This window comes from Drosophila virilis, chromosome X, assembly GCF_030788295.1.
Source record: "Drosophila virilis strain 15010-1051.87 chromosome X, Dvir_AGI_RSII-ME, whole genome shotgun sequence".
Classification (NCBI taxonomy): domain Eukaryota; kingdom Metazoa; phylum Arthropoda; class Insecta; order Diptera; family Drosophilidae; genus Drosophila; species Drosophila virilis.
Window position 1 is genome coordinate 11,684,227 of NC_091543.1, and position 18,699 is coordinate 11,702,925.

The 18,699-nt window shown below is 40.8% G+C and overlaps 1 protein-coding gene across 6 annotated transcripts in view; it reads right to left on the bottom strand.

The window, feature by feature from the left end:
• Fas2 (fasciclin 2) overlaps positions 1 to 18,699 on the bottom strand; it is a 97,495-nt gene that overhangs the window by 63,989 nt on the left and 14,807 nt on the right. The gene's annotated exons all lie outside the window — the stretch shown is intronic.

The following is an 18,699-nucleotide window of genomic DNA, read 5'->3' on the forward strand; positions in this document are numbered from 1 at the left end:
TCATATTCCAACCATACCGAGTCCGACTGCCGTTTAACGTCCATCAAAGCCTTTTCCCACAATTTAACTATCCATAGAGATTTCTTAAATTCCAGCTCCAGATCTAGAGGCTCATTAAGTTTTAATTCGCTAATTCGAAAACGTTTCTAATAACTTTTTTCCTTTTCCGTGTGGAAATTAGACATTAGACTAATGACCAAATCGAACATCATCAGGATACAAAAATGAATGAATGAAAGCAAATATACAGAAAGATAGATAGATAGATGAACGGACAGACAGTTGCGATAGATAGGAAATTGTAATTGCATAGAGCAAAAGATACACAAAGACATCAGCAAAAGATACACACGTCTCGGCGGCTGATGGCTTGTTGCGGCAACATTGCAATTAAAATGCAATTAGAGTGAAAGTACGAGATGGACCTCCTACCTAAAAAGTGAGGTGGGCTGCAGCAGAAGGTAAGACAGAAAATAACAATATGGGGCGTGGCAAACTGACCCAAACAGGGCGTTCCACGTGCAACTAACAGATGCAGCGAAAGGGGTTTGGCTGCATTATAATGGCCAAAACACGAAAATCAAGAAAGAACTGTTAGTCGGGTGTCAACGACTAGCAGATACCCTAAAGCCAGCACTCAGCTCCTATTCTTTACATTTTCGCTTCCCTCTATCATATATATCTGTCAATTCTGTAGCTCTTGTAATTTCCCAAATCGATCCGACAACTCGACTGACCTATCGGTTAACTGCCTGTTATATACATTGACACAAAAGCATAATAGCCATCCACCATGTGCACAGGGTATAAGAAAAAGTTAGTTGGATAGGGTTTGAGTAGATGGGAAGCGAGAGTAGGGGTTTAAGTCTTGGATCAGAGTTTCAGGTTTCAATCGTTTAATAACTCAATTGCAGCACCTGCTTATGTGGTCTTAATGCATCCACCTTGAATTGCATTTGATGTTGGGTTCGGTTTGGCCAGCCCAAAGATTGAGTCATTAGGCGATTTGGGCCTCTTGATTTTTGGATTTTTCGACTGCAACGCATAGCTTGTTTTCCCATGAAAATGCCAGGCAGAGAGGCAGGCAGACAGGCGGCTGGTTGGTTGCCTTAAATGATAGATGCCTCAATGTGGCACAGCAAATGCCCCGGTCCGGCCCCCATTCAGGGTGCTGCGGGGACCGGGGCTGGTCTCTGCATTGAGTTATGCGAGCCATGTGTCCATTTGGACTCGTTGCTTTGCCCATAACTGTCTGCCAGTGTGGCATTGCTCTGGCTAACTGTCGCCTTATGAAATATTAAACGATGCTGACATGTTGGCACATAACTATAGAGCACACCCCTTCCCCTCCCCAACCCCTATGCGGATTGTGCTGTCGTCCCCGCCCACTCGAAATCCCGCTGGATGTGCTCAATTTGGACAAATTGATTTCACACACATTTTTACCAAAGCAGCAGCATCAGCAAAGAGCCAGAGACAATGATACGAGCAGCAGTTGCTGATGTGCATGTTGCTGATGTGACTATTGCTGCTGTTATACATATGCATATTGCTGCTGGCGTTGCGTTTTTATAACATTTAATATGCATAAACAAAACCAGCGCAACGAGGGTGTTGTCTCAGAGAATTATTTTGAAATATATTAAGTCCTGGGTCTTGTCATAATTTCTGTCGTCTGTCTTCATCTTCCCCCATCTCTCCGTCCGCCTGTCCATCTCTCTCGCGCTCTGTTTTGAAATATTATTGTATATAAATATTGTTTATTTGAGCAAAAAATAAGGCATTGTCTTGAGTTTCGGCTGGCAGCTTGTTGATCGATGTGGCAAATGTTTCACTCCAGCGCGGCGCCACCACATTCCAGCCCCGATGGCTTGTATTATCGGGGTTTATGCCCCTGACATCTATCAAAAATTTTGGCTGCTCTGCCAGAGACGATAACATAGAGGAATAAATCGGCTCTTATGTGTTTGTCAATTGAAGCTTAAAGCAAACGTAAGTTAATCGATTAATGTTTTCGACATGCGTATTTCTATCATCTTTGAACTAGAAGGAACAAGGTTAAGGTCAATCGATTAATGTTATCGATATATGTATATTATCTGTTTGAATCTAGAAAAATACTTCGTTCAGGTTGATCAATTAATAATCTATTGGAACTACAAGAGCAGTAAACTCGAGTAAACCAATTAATGCTATTGATACAAAATTTTGATCTACAAAAGATCTTAGTTCTGGTTACTCGATTAATGTTATCGATATGCGTACAAAAAATACAATATAAAATATAGATCGATTATCGATATATTTGCTAAATGCCAAATGAACAAATATTATAAACTGCACTTTAAATTTCAATAGAACGAATTTCCTAATTGAAAATGGTTTGGATAATAAAAAAGCAAAAGTGACTGCATTGATTACAATTTCTAGACAATTCCAATTAATGAAAGTACAAGCAATAACTTGATTTCGTTCGGGTTTGAGCTAGGCTCAGGCAATAAACACAATCAAAAATTGGTTGCCTTGGTTGCAACTATGTCAAAATTTGTTGGTGGGCATCTGGAGCTTAAGTTTAAGTCCAAATACCCAAGGCAAATACACACACACACACACACACGCACACGGGTATATATCTGCGAAAATTGAATGATACAGTGGGACAAAACCAACAAATTGTTGCATAAACAATGCACTTTATGTGTGGGTGTGTTTTTTTCTTTTTGTTATTGACAAGCTTGCCACTCTACAATTGAAACGAAACAATAATATTGAACTATCGCCCCCCTATGTAGTGGCCCCCTTTCTATCTACGCCCCTGTCAGTCGCAAAGGCAATCAACGTCAGAAGCATTTTCATCGACAGTTTTAATAACGCTTTATTTTTGCATGCCGAGACGTTTTGTTTGGACAGCGAAAAGGGGCGTGGCATGCTGCAAAATGGGGCGTGCTGCTGCGCCAAGTTTTGCAATTGATTTTTCTCTTTTTTTATTTATTTATTTACATTTTTTTTTTTTAGTTTTTATTATCATATGTTGCATCCGTTGTGTTGTTCTGTGTTTGGTTTTCGATTCTCTTGCAACTCTCGTCGATCTGTTTTGTAATTTCGATTTGTTTACTTTTGTTTTGCTTTGTTTCGATTTGATTTGATTTGATTTTCATTTCGTTTAGTTTGCTTCTCCTTTTCGCATTCGCGTAATGAAATTTACGGCCTCTTCCTCTCTGTCTCTCTCTCTCTCTCTCTCTGTGTTTGTTTGTTTACAAATCAATTTGGCTAATGTGGTTGATTGGCTTTTAGTTTTTTGTACTTGGCAAGGCATAAGCACTCATATCCTGCCCCCTCCTTTCTGCTTCCCACACCCGCACCAATGAACTGTCCAGTTCTTTGAATTTTGATTAAGTTGCCAGTTGCAAGTTGCAAGCCGAAACCGGCATGTGGCAGGCTGTTGAAAGTAGCCAGTCGCAGCGCTCAACTAGACAAATAACATGTATGTTCTGCTCCACTGTGCTTACATCTCATCTACTCTCCCTCCCTCTCTCTCTCTCTTTCTCTCTTTTTCTTTTTCTCTGTCTCTTTCTCTCTCTCGAACTTCCTCACTCTCTGCCTGTCTCACTATTCTTGCCTTTAGACGTTATAGCCAAGTTTAACTGTTGCTTACTCGCACATTTGTCAGTGGGGAAAATGGGTTGAATCTTTAAAAATAGAGAAGATACAATTATATATTTTTAAGTATTAATAATACTTATATACCGGGTTTTGACCAAGTGGCCAAGGCATAAGTTCTATAAGTGCATTTACAATGCGCTTGAGCTGTGATGAACATGTTAAAATGAGTTGTCATGAAGTTTGACAAATAGAAAATTAAACAGTCACATTTTACACAAATTTTGCTTAACGGCTTAAATGAAATAAACAAAAAGCTTTATACAAATTTAATATTTGTATTACTTTTTGTATATTTTTTAAATATATCAAATTTAGCCGCAGCATTAAGTTAGTCGTTAAATTAGCATGCGCCAAAATTCCATCAAATACGAAAATTGGTTTAGTTCTGACAAAGTTATGCGACCTTAGAAAGTACAAAAATAAATAGAAAAAAAAACTTTGGCTTGGAGTTCACATTGAAAACGCTTTAAATAACATTTTATATTAATTATAAAGCAACAAATATGAAAAAAATATGAAAAAGGAAAAAGTCAAATATATTTGATGCCAGAAAAAAATGCGAAAAAAAATGTAGCTCAAACAAATGCTAAACATAAACAAAGTCATTTTTTGATGAAAATTGTTTGAGTTGCAACAATGTTTTCTTTAACAGAAGAGTAGCTACGCTTCGGTGTTTGTTTAGGCTCTCAGGTCCTTCTCTATATTTTTTTGTGTGCTGCCATGTCAAAATTATTTTTTCTAGCAATTATACACAGCAAACACTAGCACACACATGCACTCGCACACACACACACACATACATACGCATAGACGCACACACAATCTACCCGTTTGAAGCTTGAAGCGTGTAGTTTGCAACGCACTAAAACCACTTGCATCCCGACCTGTTTTGACACCCCCCCCCTCCCTACCCCTTTTGCCACTTTACAAACACCGCCCTTGGTTTTTATGTAGATATCACGGTGCCGCATCGTCACATAGTTTTTTGCGACATTTTTTTTTTTTTTTTGGGTAAGCCGTTGCATGTTGCGTTGTTCAGTTTTACACACCAGACCCACACCAACCCCCCTCCACCACCCTTCTTTTAGTCCTCGCCCCTGCGCTATTAACACCTCCCGCGCATGTTGCACCCCGCCTAAGTATTTAGTTATTTTGGACAGAAAAATCGCAACTTCGCTCTTTGCTTCATATTTTTTCAGATTTTATTTTTTGTTCCTCTTTTTTTTTTACAGTCTCTTTTGCATTTTCACATGAATTGGCGATTTTTGTCTGGCTTGGCCAGCGTACTGCCTTAACAAAACACAAAAAAAAAAAATAAACAGAGTAAAAAACGAGAGGAAATACAGTATCAAGAATAATGTTTCAGTTAAAATGGAGTTGGCCAGCCGTTTGCCGCAAAGCTGCCTCCTGTGTGCACAGATATCGTCTGGGTGCCCCCCCCCCCCCCTACCACTACATATCGCTGTTTCTGTCTATGCCTGGCATTTCGGAAACAAAAATGAGTTATGGTCTTAAATGCGTGTGTGTGTGTGTGTGTGTGATGTGTTGCAGTTGCAGTTAGCAAAAAGCAGCAGTCACTAAGCCCCAATGCTCTAAACACGTCTGAAAACAAATCTTGAAAAAGTAATAAAAGGCATTTCGTTGCGTTGGTTCCAAGAACCTGGCAAAAATGGTGAAAAATGTGGTACACGGATCACATAGATTTCGAACGGAACATAAATTGATTGATATTTAAGCTGTGCGGGCTTTAAAAGGACTATGGCGTTAATGGTTCATTTCGAACATTCATTTCTATTCGGCGGGGCAAAATGCGACTGTTCCCTTGGTTCGCGCAGCAGTTCACGCATCGCCACATTTTGGCCATTGTTTAGAGCTTTGTTCTTTGCTTCAGCATAATACGCTTCTCTAATGCTTCTTCTAAGATGAACTTCAGAGCCTAACACTTAAGAGAATTGCAGCATAGGTCATGCACTTTAGGCAACACTTGCAGACTTAAAGAAATCACCCGGCCTATGCTGAAAATAGATTGCTTGATAATAGGCTGGAAATTTATCCAGATACACAAACGTTCGAGCCACAAGCCTCTTATGACAATATACGAACACTGTTCTTGCTTATAATAATTGACTGCATTTAAATAATTCAATTATTAAGCAAACACACAAAAATTGAACCGCTTTCTAACACTTGATCACCTGTCAGTCGGGAAACTTTTATGTGTGCAGATTGTGAGATACATTTGGGTAGACGGTTTTTCGTCGTCGCACAGGCAAAAGCTAATAAATAAGTAGACTGAGAAAACAAGATTGGGCGGCCGGCCTGACCGTAACAGCGCAGATGACCCAAAAATCTGTGCAGCTGCTCGTTGCCAAAAGCATTTTACCATCTCCTTCGGTCGACCATAATTTACGATATAAATATACGCATTTGAGTTATGCGTAGATACACATGTTCAGAGACTTTGGATACTTGAATGCTTGGATACTTAATGTTATGTGATGCTATATTCCCTCTCTCGCTTTCTCTCGCTCTCCGCTCTCTCTCTCTTCTTTTTTTTTGGCGACACATCTCGTCATATTGGACTTATTTTTAGCTATGAAGAGTTGTATGAAAAATCAATTCCAGACTGCAAACGCTTTCAAGTGTGCGGCGCGGTTAAACTTTATCGCAGCGAGTTGGCAGCCCTTTTCAGGCAGACAGAGCCAAATCATGTTTGGTCTTCATAAACAAAGCTATAAAAAATACTGCTGTTGCAGCAGGCGCCACAGCATTTTTTGTTGTTGTTGTTTGTAGGGGCTGCCCCACCCAACTGCCCAGATTCAGCCCTTTGTGGCATTTCCCCCCTCGCAGTGGGCTACCGTCAAAATGCCAGTGGTTGTGCGTTAGATACATTTTTATTTATAGCGCCTGACAATGGCGGGCGGCAGCTCATGCCAGAGTTACCCCAATTTCAGTTTCAGATTCGGTTTCGGTTCTAGTTTTAGGCTAATTGAATTTCTGTTCCTGTCAATAAACAAATGGAAGTCCAATGGCAAAACAGCTAAGCAATTTGTTTGGGCAAAATATGAAGGCCTCTGATTAATTGATAAATGTAAGACGGTTCTTGATCCATCCATGAAAAAAATAACAATAAGCATTAGTTATAGCTTCGGCGTTTGCTTTGCGTGCCTGATTTTTGCACAGCCATAAGTCCAAGCTTCGATTCGAAGTGCTGTAGCGCCATATTCCAAACAATCCGATTGGCTTTATGGGAACTTTCTGAATTCACTTAACATTTTGCCTCTTCTGTTTTTTGTTTTTTCTATAGAAATATATAAGGGGTACTTTAAAAGCTATTAATGAAATCGATAATAGTTATCGATCTTAAATGGTTTAGCCTTTTGTCAATTGAATGGAAAACCAACTTTTTGTACAAATTTGTTGTTATATCGTTTTCAATATCTTGATTTAATTCGGTTTCCGCAAGTCAAATTTATTGTTTCTGTTTAGTTTTCGGCTGTTGCAGTTGTACACATTCAACAATTGAAATCTTTTGTTTTGATGCTCCTAAGCCAATTGACCCTTGACCTAATAGTGCTGTGTGTTTGGGTACTCAAATGCATTCAATGTCAATGCAGCTGTTTGGTTTGACAAAAACAAGCCATCAACAACAACAGCAGCAACAACAACAAGAACAACCACAGTGGCAACTGTTGCACATAAAACAAAAATAGCTTCAAAAGTCGCTGAGCGCAGGCATACATTAAAACACACCCACACACACACACACACACACACACACACACACACACACGCACATAACAGACGCAGGCACACACACCGCTGCTGCATTTTGGTTGTTCACACCTAACAACAACAACAATTTGAGCGCACATTTTTGACAAATAATTTGACAACTTTATGCCAAAAAGAAGCAAATGCTTCCGCCATGGCACACCCCCTACCTCTGGCCCTTGTGCTAGTCGCACTTTCCTCCGCCCCTGGCTGAAGCATTTCCAAGTTGTTTTCCTCTATATGGAAATTTATGCGTGTTTTAGTTTTTGCCTGTTGGAAAGTGTTTTCAAGTGCCTGTCTCGCTGTCTGACTTACAATTTATGACATGCAATTAGTGTGCGTGTGTAAATGTGTGTGTGCGTGTATGTGTGTGTGTCACATTGTATTGTCACCTCTAATGACTTGTCGGCAGATGATAGAGCATAAACACGCCATTAAAATGCTCGCGACTAACAACAACAAAAATTCACGTGTCGATTACAAAATTTTATGATTTACCCATCGACATTCAAGAAGTTGCCGCCACGTTCCGCCTTCACGTGTGTTGAGTGATTTGTATGGCGTATGGGGGCTTTGTTGGAGAGAGGGGTGCGGGCTATTAACATGCGACACTTACCTAGAAAGAGAAAAGACAATAAACATTAGTTTCATATGTCAACACAAAACCTAAATAATAAAATAATAATTGTTGCAACTTGTGCCAGAACTAGTTGGGAATTATAGTAAGCTGGGCTCACTTGAGGGTTTGGCAGACATTAAAATGTGCTTAGCTATATTGAAATATATACACACTTTATATTTAAGCAAACTATTTAGCAAATCGAAAATAGTTGCTTATACTAAAACAAGACGAGCTCTGAAATTAATAAAATATAGAAGTATTACGTGCTGTGGCATCAATTGAGCTGTTATTTACACACTCATAATCTATTTACACGCACATACAAATCTATCTCATGATCCGATCTTAAGCCCTACAAAAAGAAAAAAAAAGGAAAATAAAATGTAATTGTAAACAACAATTAAGGAACTTAAAATCCACTGATGACAAAAATGTACAACAAATGCGCTTAATGGCCTCAAGAGCGCATTAGTTGTAGGATTTTCAGTGGCCAGAAACAGCAACCACCAAAACACACACGCACACGCACAACCCCTAGGAATGGTCTTAGAGATTAATGCTAATTGAAATGCACAAGGCTTTGGGCTATATATTTTTTTGTTTCTCTCAAATTGAGTTGTCCTTTTTTTTTGTTGGGCATTCTTGAGCTTAAATGAAGTGTTAAGAGGCCGCCGGCAAATGGTCTTACATAAATCACATTTGCAATTTGGCAAAGTGCACGCCAAAAAGATACAAAGCTACAATGGCAACATTTTAAGATACATTGTGAACCCCCCCAAAAAGACAAAGAGTCGTTGATAAAGTGTGTGCGCCAGTCAACCCTCAGGACCGCACCAAATTTTCTTAACTTGTCACAAGCCGAACTGATTTATGCGGCTGCAAAAATCAAATTATTATTTTAGTTTTTCTTATTTGTTGCGCATACCCTGTAATTATGATAAGTGCGCAAATATATGAACTATATGATACTTGTAGAATAATTGGCATTTGTGACTATTATCAAGCTTTAACTAAGAAAATAAGTTTTTTCTTGCAGCTCTATCTATCTGTAACCTGAAGTAACTGGAAAACTATAGGAGTTGAACTACGAAGGAAAGAAAGAAAGAAAAAAATCTGTAATATCTCTATCTATCCTTGAACTAAAGGAACTGAGAAACTATAAGAACAGAAATCGGGAAGTTTGGTAAGCTAATGAAAGTCTGTAACATCTGGAATAATGGTAATAGGAAATAGTAATAGAAAGCTAGAGTTCACAAATTTAAAAAATGATGGTGCATTATCTTCAGAGCTGATTACAGGGCATTATGCCAGTCGCACTTGTGTCCTGTTTGCTCCTCAGTTCACCCTCGCAAAGCCCTTCGACGAAGCGATAATGCTTGTTTCGACTTTGGCTAGGCGTAGCGCCATTAAAACTATGCCAAGAGCGTACCCATCCTCGTTTGGAAACGCAGCGGGTGCTGCTGCCAATGCTTTTTGGCTATAAATTTGCTTTATGCTTTTGACTTTGCACCAAATTGAGTTGACATTGTTGGGTGTACCCGCTCTGCAACAGTCCCCCGCGCCGAGCATTTGGCAAACGTTTCACTTGCTTTAATTGACATATTATGTAAACAGGATAGTTAACATTTCGTTTCAGAGGTCCTCTGCTGAATGGGAAAACGTACAGCTGTATTGACACAGCCGTTAAGCTAAAGTGCTTGGGCTGGGCCTGGTTGCGAGCAAGGATTCGCTCTCCCCCTCTCACTCGTCCACTATCCCTCTCTCTCTCTCTTTCGCCCTGTGACAGCCCTTCGACAGTTCTAATTGGAAAAATATGTTGCCCAAATATATTTTCCATTTGGCTCTTTCGATATTGATAAAAACGCATGCAACGCATTTGTGGAATGCCTCGCATTGTGCCCCTGCTCCGTGCCGCCTCTGCGCCTAATTAAGTTTTTCGACAATTTTTCTATGAAATACGGAATTTGTGTGTGTTGCTGTTGCCCGATCAAAAGCTACTGATAAAATGCAGCTGGCTTCTGGTTGTTCATTTTATTTCATTTTTTTTTTTTTTGGATTCGGTTCTGAAATTCATGTGCAGCATTGATAAATTACATTTAGATATGGTCGAAGCATGCATAATTAAGACTGGGGCCAGTTGATCGAAAAAGATGGTCTGAAACTCAAGCGACTTGGGCTATAAATATTCTAGCTGCAGCTTTATGACAACTTTTTTGAACACACTTCATTCAAGAGATATTTAAATCAACTACCAAAATGCAAACAAGCTGAGATTGTGCTTGGTAATCAAGCTGTATTTAGATGTGCTTAGCATACATGTTATTTTTCTCTCTACGTTAACATTATTATGCATCTGAGATTATGGGCCAAAGCTAGTTGGGAATTATATATAAAATACATTGTGCGTGAAGCTCATCTTTATCGTATATACACAAACAATCTGTGAGATACGAATGCATCTTGTCACGTATCGAATGCCTTGACAGGCCATCGCCAACTGTTTAATTATATTTATTGCTTAAGCTTGTTGAGAATTATAAGAAAAAAGGCAATGCAATTCAGCTGTACAGCCCCCGACAGTTTAAGCAGACAGTTAAAAAGCTTTCTTATGCTATTTATTCCGTTTAAATTAGTTAAGGATTACATGAAATATGCTTGCAAAGCAGCTTAAGCGCTTTCTCATATTTTTACTCATTTCATTTATCAGATACAAATGTATCTGACGCTTCGACTCAAGTTAATTTATATTAAAACCAAAAGATGATTTGTAAAACTTCATGCATTCACGCAATTATTATAAATGTTATTTTTATTATTTTTTTTTTTTAGCAAACCAAATCAATTTCTACATGCACCCACTTTACGCCAACCAGAAGCTGAAGAGCTTCCCGTAGAGTTTCATTCAGTTGGAACGCCCCTCTTGGCAAATTCACAAACAAAGCACCTAAGAGCCTTACAGAGGAGGCACTTAAAATAGACAGTGCCAGTCGATCCGATATGATACGATATGTGGGGCAGGGTGGGGGAATGCTAGTTGACACCTCCGACTATTTAGTGGCCATGGCAATGGGGGCTCTTTGGGTGTGTTTAGCTATTTTTAAGCATCTTAAAGATATCGAAGAGTGCGACCGTAATTGTCGTATGCCTTGTGGTACGTGTGAGCTACGTTTGTGTATCCCTGAGATACATATCTGAGCGTGCGTGTGTTTGTGTGTGTCTCAGTAGGATTGCCTCATTATTTGTTGATGCGCTTTGTCTACTAAATGCCGTCTGGGGAGCACTCGGGCTCGCCACTCGCCGTTCGCCATTCGTATTTCTATTTGTAGCATATATGGGAATATATATCTATTGCTTCTGTGCCACAGGCAGCAAGCATCCAAAACCCCCAACAAGCCAACCCTCAGGCTGCATACATACACATATATAAATATATATGTATAAATATATGTATAGATATATAGATTTATATATGAATACAGGGAGCCACCAGCGACTTGACTTAAGTGGTTGCCACCGAGTTGCATGCGGCAAGCATCCCAGAAGATGCTTTGAACAAAACAGTTGCCACAATATATCAAAAGAGAAGACGCCGAGCGGCAAACTCTGCCAACGGCGGACTGTGGGAAATTATTTTAATTAGTTAAGCATTTGAGATGTGAATACGCGCATATGAATCCGAATGCGAAAGATAAATCTTTCTATGGGTGCAATTAAAATAAGTCACACAGAAACCAGCTAAAAACTCGACTTTTAAATGCTAAAAACAGCAAGAAAGGAAGCAAAGAAAGGCCAGCTTAGACTTTTAGCTGATGAATATATTTGCTGTTGGGCAAAGAAAAATCTAAGTCTGCGAGTCTGTCAGACGTTCAATCAGACATGCAGTGAGTCAGTCAAACATACAATTAGTTGGTGAGTCAAACAGTCAGTCAGACATCCAATCAGTCTATCAGTCAATCAGTTTAGTAAGCGTACAATCAAGCAGTCAGTCAGTGACTCAGTCAGTCAATCAGACAGAAGCAGAGAGGGTCAGTCTTTCTATCAATCAGTCACTTAGTTTGAGCGTCAGTTAGTCAGTTATTCAATGAGTCAATCAGTAATACCCACAGTGAGTCTTTCATTCAGTCAGTCAACCCGTCAGACATTCAATCGGTCAACCAGTCAGTCTTACATTCAGTCAGTCAGCGCTTACCTGGAGTTTGAGCCCGCAACTTTTATGTACACTTGTTTTTCTAGTTTGGGACATAAAATATTTAAACTGTTGAAAATGAAAATCAACTTGAACTTCCTGTGTGTAACGTCATACTTCATCAACCCTTCAGTTGCGCTCCCTACAAGACGCTGAATACCCTGTATAATAAACTAACATTGAGTGTTTCCGCTAGCCCTCTCATGTTTTGGTCTGTTCCTTATATTTATTACATGCCCTGCAATTAAAGAGGCATTCAAGAGGCCTCTTACAAGCAAGAAAAATATGTGATCATCCAAGACTAGGGTATTTCTGAGACGTGAGCTCGAGCCTATTTAGACAGGTTTCCCTTATTGGAAGCCCCAGCAAAAAAAAAAAAAAAAACAAACATGTTTTCACGCATCGCTGGGCAGAGGAGCCAAACACCTGTTGTTGCCGTGGGTTCAATGTGGTTCGATGAGGGCGGCCGGCTCAGTTCAGCCGCATTATGTGCCGCTTCGTTAGCTGCATTAAGCGGCAAAATTGAATTAAAAAAGCTGAAGAAAAAATAAAAGCACACGCATTTATGATTCATTGAGTGCAAAATGTCGTACGCAGTATTACGACTTCCGCCGGGGGTCACCGAAAAAAAAGCCAAATTATCGAAGTGCCCGTCAGGCGATTGTCTTTCCATACCCTGCCCCTACTAAGCACGACCAACAAGGGAGTTATAGTTCTGTGCAAATGTATGTAACAGGCAGAAGTAGATTGCCTACTTAAAGCTAGAGCATTGGGGTTTGAACTTTATACGCTGCTACACGCAAAACGAGATACTTGCTCTTTTCGAAACCTCCGACTATACTCATCATATTGATATATATCGATTTCGAGACCTGCTTTTCTAATATGTAGGACCTCATAAGGTAAACATAGAATATAAATGTTTAGCTTTTTGGATACCCCATGCCCCCAACATCACTTTTAACTTGCTCATTATTTCGAGATCGGACTATAAATACCGAATTTATTCAAGATTGCATTTTCTCCCGGTGGACTTAGCATATCTGCTAGTCGGTTACAACCGACTAGAGCACTCTCACTTGTTTTATTATTATTTTATTTTAGCAGTTGCTTTTTTTCCCCGGTGCGCAAGATTGCGAGCATGTTTGGAAGTTTGTGTGTTGACAAATTGCCAGCTGGCTGAAATGATGGCGAAGAAAAAAACACACACACAGAGAACCCAAAGGAAGTCATTTCAACATCATTAGGCAGCGACATCGATGAGCGAGATGGGAATAGAGTGAGGGAGATGGCATGTTATAGAGAGAAATAAAAAAGAGGAGAGAGAGCGAGGGGAAGTTACAACAGAATGTTGTTTAAGACTTGGGCAGAGATATCTAGCGTCAAGATCCAACTTTTCATAGCAGAAAGAAACTTGATAGCTGCTGTGGAGATTGTTTTATTTTTTTTTTTTCATTTTCATATAGAAAGAGTCGACAGATCCGAGGGGAGCTGTCTGAGAAAGTGATTTTTAGTCGAAGCTAGAAAAAGTCTGCAGTGGAAGTGCGGCTGTGAGTTGAGGCAAGATTGAGGCAAAGGAAGGAAGACCTAACGACTTTTTGAAAGGAAGTTCAAAAGTTTGATGCAAATGCGGAAGTGTATCAAAGAAACTGTATGGGAAAATGTTTTCAAAGAAATTTATGCTAATTAAAGTTAATAATTGTCTAAAGTTAAAATGCCAAATAAAAGACAAATATCTAAAGCTAACAAGTAAGAGGTTCTAGTCGGGAGCTCCCGACTAGGGGATACCCTGAACCCCCTTCTTCCAACATCAAATGCATATATATATTCTATTTTAGAAGCAACATATTTTTCGTGACTCTAGCTCTTATTATTTACGAAAATTGCCCAAAAAACAGGATATCAATATCGATTTTTATCGATTGCTTGGAAACGGAGTAAGTTATCATTTGTCGGAAACAAACTCGATCTGCGCAGGCACTAGGAGCACCTACATCTAAAATTTAAAAAAAAATTTGTCTATAGCTCTTATATGTTCTGAGATCCTTGCGTTCATACATACGGACGGACGGACGGACAGACAGACGGACATGGCTAGATCGACTCGGCTATTGATGCTGATCAAAAATATATATACCTTATGAGGTCGGAGATTCTTCCTTCTGCCTGTTACATACATTTAGATTTTGCACAAATATAATAAAAATCCGAATCAAAAGCCTCGCATGAACGACTTCAATTGGAATGCCTCACAGAACTCTGGTAAGATTCCAATAAACCTATTGAGTAGTTCATCAAAAAGACTTTCTAGTAATTTAGGAGTTGATTAAATAACTACAAACAAAATTGAAGAATTGCATCAAGTCAAACGATAGCCAGAAGCCGAAAGTAGTCTCTGGGGAGGCGCTTGGCTGAGGGTTCTTTTGTGGAACTCAGCCTAACGATGCTTTAAGTGGAATTCGGGTATATTATAGACATGGCCAAATTACTAGCATAATTTATAAGGCATGTCCTTTGAGCTGGCACTTACTAATTTTCTAGTTTCCACAGCGGAGAGCAGGACAAGCGGCGAGAGCGAAGAGCACACGGTCTGCACGCGCCTGCATAGTTTCACCAAATGAATAATTAATAAATCAAAAAATTAATGAGGCCGCGACACGCGCAACGCGCCAAGCAACCATGGGCACAGGGGGGAACTAACATACCGGCTTGGCAAATGTTGCAACACGCATTTTGCTGGCAACACACACACACACACACACGCACACACACAGTGTACGACGTCATCAAAATTTTCCGCCTATTTGTTTGCAACAAACAAAATTAAAACAATCATAAAAATAAAAATAACCGGCAGACGACGTCGAGCACGATGTGGCATGTGGCATGTGGCACTCCTTGGCCGGTGCCCTGGGCTAACGCAACGGACCCGGTACGGCTGCGGTTCGAGCCTAATGCCAAAACAGAACGGGCCCCTCCCCCCAAACAATCTGCTGACTTAGATGGAAAGCCTTAGGCCGTTAAAGCGGCACGCGTCAGAAATCAAATGTCAACCAATACACAAGCCGCCATTGAGAGAGAAAGCGAGAGAGAGAGAGAGAGTAAGCGTATGAGACAGAGAGAGCAAGAGCGCAAGAGAAGTAGCACTCGGTATTGTCCAGAGGGTGCTAGCTAGAGGTTGCTCTCCCATCCCAAAGCGCCTTTTAAACGTGCACACTTTGCCAATTTATGAAATGATGCTCTACCCATTCCCATCCCCTCTCCACACCATTCCTGTCCTCTCCTCTGTGCACCACTCCCTATACTCCTCAGCTTGGTGACCTCACTTTTCGCCCCTTGCACACCCTCTAATTGCCGTTGCACAATTGTTGCAACAACATTTTTCATCAATTTTATTAGCTGTTGTGCCAAATTGGCACAACCAACTGGTGCGTGTGCGTGTGTGTGTGTGTGTGTTTGTGTGTGTAGATCGAATTGCCTGACATTTATTGGGTCTTGTGACAGGGCCTTACTTGGCTTAACTGCAGCTGAAATTGAGTTGGGTTTTAATCTATTTAACACAAAAATATTGCTTTATTTCGACTGCAAATAGAATCGAAAAAATTTCCGCTGGTTCGGCTTACGGTTTGAACCAGCTTTCTGCTCTTAGGCTCGTCTGATGAACACACTCGTGAAGCCAAGTTGAGCCCAGAACATTTTTGAGGATTGAGTTCAATATGAATTTTTTGAGCTCGAACCGGCGTGAGACAGGCTGCACTTATGAGAGCTTAAGAGAACTTCGCATATAGCTTTTTTCTAGCATTTTCTTTACGTTTCCTTTTTTAATTTTTTGACTTTTAGCTTGGCTTTCATTTAAAATCGATCTGTTTCATTTCTTCTGAGAGCCTTTTTAGCTTAATGTGTAGTTTACAAATAGTATGTAAAGCCTAAAACAGACTAGGCCGCAAATTGTGCTAGGTTTGTGCCGAGCAAATGTCCTCAATATTTCCAAGAAATAATACGTATAGCTGACAGAAATGTATATGGGATGTCCCTAAAAGGGATGACGCTGACAAAACTCTGCTGTTGGGCATTATAATTGTAATTATCTCAAGTTCAGATAAAATTTCAACAATTCTATGAATTGCTTGAATTTGCAGCTAGATTACTTGCAAATGCAGCGACATTGTCCTAACTCTGTGCCCGTGCTCAAGTTGTGCTCTGTCTTCTAATTGTGTTGGCTCGTTTTAAGGCGCAACAATTTGTCTAGCCCAACGGCTGTGGGAGAAGCTGTGGAAATGGCAGCGACTGTAGCTGAATTCCATAAATGGAATTCATGAAGATGTGAAGCTTAAATTGCCAGAGCTCGGTTTTGGCATCAGCCGAAGGGCAAAAGATACAAATTCACAAAACTGACAGAAACTGAATCAGCAAAATTTAATCACCAGCCCCAGTCTCCAACGGTGTGTGTGTGTGTGTGTGTGTGCTTTACTTGGAATTACTTAAAAAAAAAAAGAAGAAGAGAATAAGGAAATAAAGTCTGAAAATAAAAAACATGAAGCGTAAAGAGCCTTCCAACTCTTTGTAGATGAGCAGGCGAATTGTCAACTGCTTTTCGCTGGAAGCCCGGAAAAGGTGTATCAGAAACTTTTGCCAGTGTTTCCCTCCACCTAACCCAAAAAAAAAAAATATATATATAAGCTGAATCCCGAGATAAAGCCATAAGTTACGTAGTTCAACATAAATTCTCCACAGGGCACAGCATTTCATGTGAACGAACTTTTACTTTTAGCAAACATGGCTGTGGTTGGAGAGGGACTTCGACTGGAGATGCATCACACTTGGCTGCAGGTAATATGTAAGCTACATCATTAATCTTGGGCCTGCATCAGAAGACAAACCTAACCTCAAAGCAGAACATAACCTCAAGCCCGAACCTAACCTAAAACTTGTGCTCGTTCTGTCTGCTGAGTCAGTTGTGTAGGCAGGCTGTCTGCTTGTTGGGTTATTAATGGGTTAAGCTAATTATTGACACTGATATCTGAGTGCCCCTTTAGCAGGCACCCCTCGCCACTCGCCTCTCTCCATCAACCCGCCCGGCAACCATCACACGAGAAAGTCCCAACAACAATAACAATCAATTTAAAATTCTTTCCAATACATTTGCTGCTCAAATTATGCATGACAAATGTTTAAAAGTTCATGACTAAAATGCAAACAAAGAGCTGTTGCTAGGGGCAGCGTCACAAGGGGGGCCGGTGTGGAGAGGGGCGTCTGCAGGATTTGATGCGAGCGAGCGAATGTAGCATGTGAAAAATTGCCATAAAATTATGAAAATGTGCGCTAAACTATGTAGCCATACAGAGAGCATGGCCGGCGAAAGAAGGCGCGGCACAGGGGCCGGGGCGTGTTGCCAGCCAGAAGGGCATAAGCCAGAACTAAGGCTTGAAGCAGCCAAACTGGCCAAAAGTTTTGCGTATGTTTTGTGAGCGCAGGCGATGATGACGAGCACGGTCAGCAGGAGGCGCACAGAGGCTTGGATGGAAAAAAGTAACTATAGAGGGGTTTCATTGCAGAAAAAAGAAGAGAGTCGGACAACCTACAGCTAGTTAACTAGCAGCATGCTTTAAGGGCAAGTGGTTGCATAGTTGAACAAGATCTGTAGCGGCCCTGCCCCCCTTTGGCGCGCCCATGTCGTGAGCAAACGGTGTAACTGCAACGCAGCTAATTTAGTCAAGGTAACTCTCATCACTCTGAAGGGTACAAACAGCAAAGCGGCGTAAAAAAAGCGACAATGCAACAAAATTGAGCTCAACTCAAGTTAAAGGGGGGGCGCTTAGTGAGGGGGGGGAGGGGGGCAGGTGGTGCAAAGGGCAGCAAAGGCAAAGGCAGCGTTGATAATGACGCCAACGCTCGGTTCTGAGAGCTCAGCAAGCATCATGTGAATGTGATGGAAGCGAGTCCAGCAATTGAGTTGGAAGAGGCGGACACGAAGGGAGGTGAAGGCGGGCGAAGATGCTTGATCATGAACAGCGGGAAGTTGGGAATTATACAGGGGGCGAGCCGGAGAGAGAGAGAGAGAGAGAGAGAGAGAGAGAGAGAGATGGTAACTGGCATGAGGAATGGAGCAGTGAGGCGGTTTATTTGGTTAAATGCAGAAAATTGGCAAAACGCAGAGACATGGCCAAAACTGAGGCAAACCGGACAAAGGGGACAGAACAGAGGAGTGGTAGGGGGGAGGCAAATCTGTGGATGCATTTTTTTTCTTCATTTTTGGTTGGCCTCTTGTCAGAGTTGATGAGCTGCAGCTGATAGTTTGCAGCTTAATGGTGGGAAAAATGCAACAAAAAAGTGGAAAAGGAAACAGGAAAACGGCAGTAGAAGAAGAAGCACCAGCAGAAGGTACGAAACAACTGACTGGAATGGGGCGTGGCGCGGTGGGCGTGGGAGCTAACCAATTGGAGTGTGGGAAATT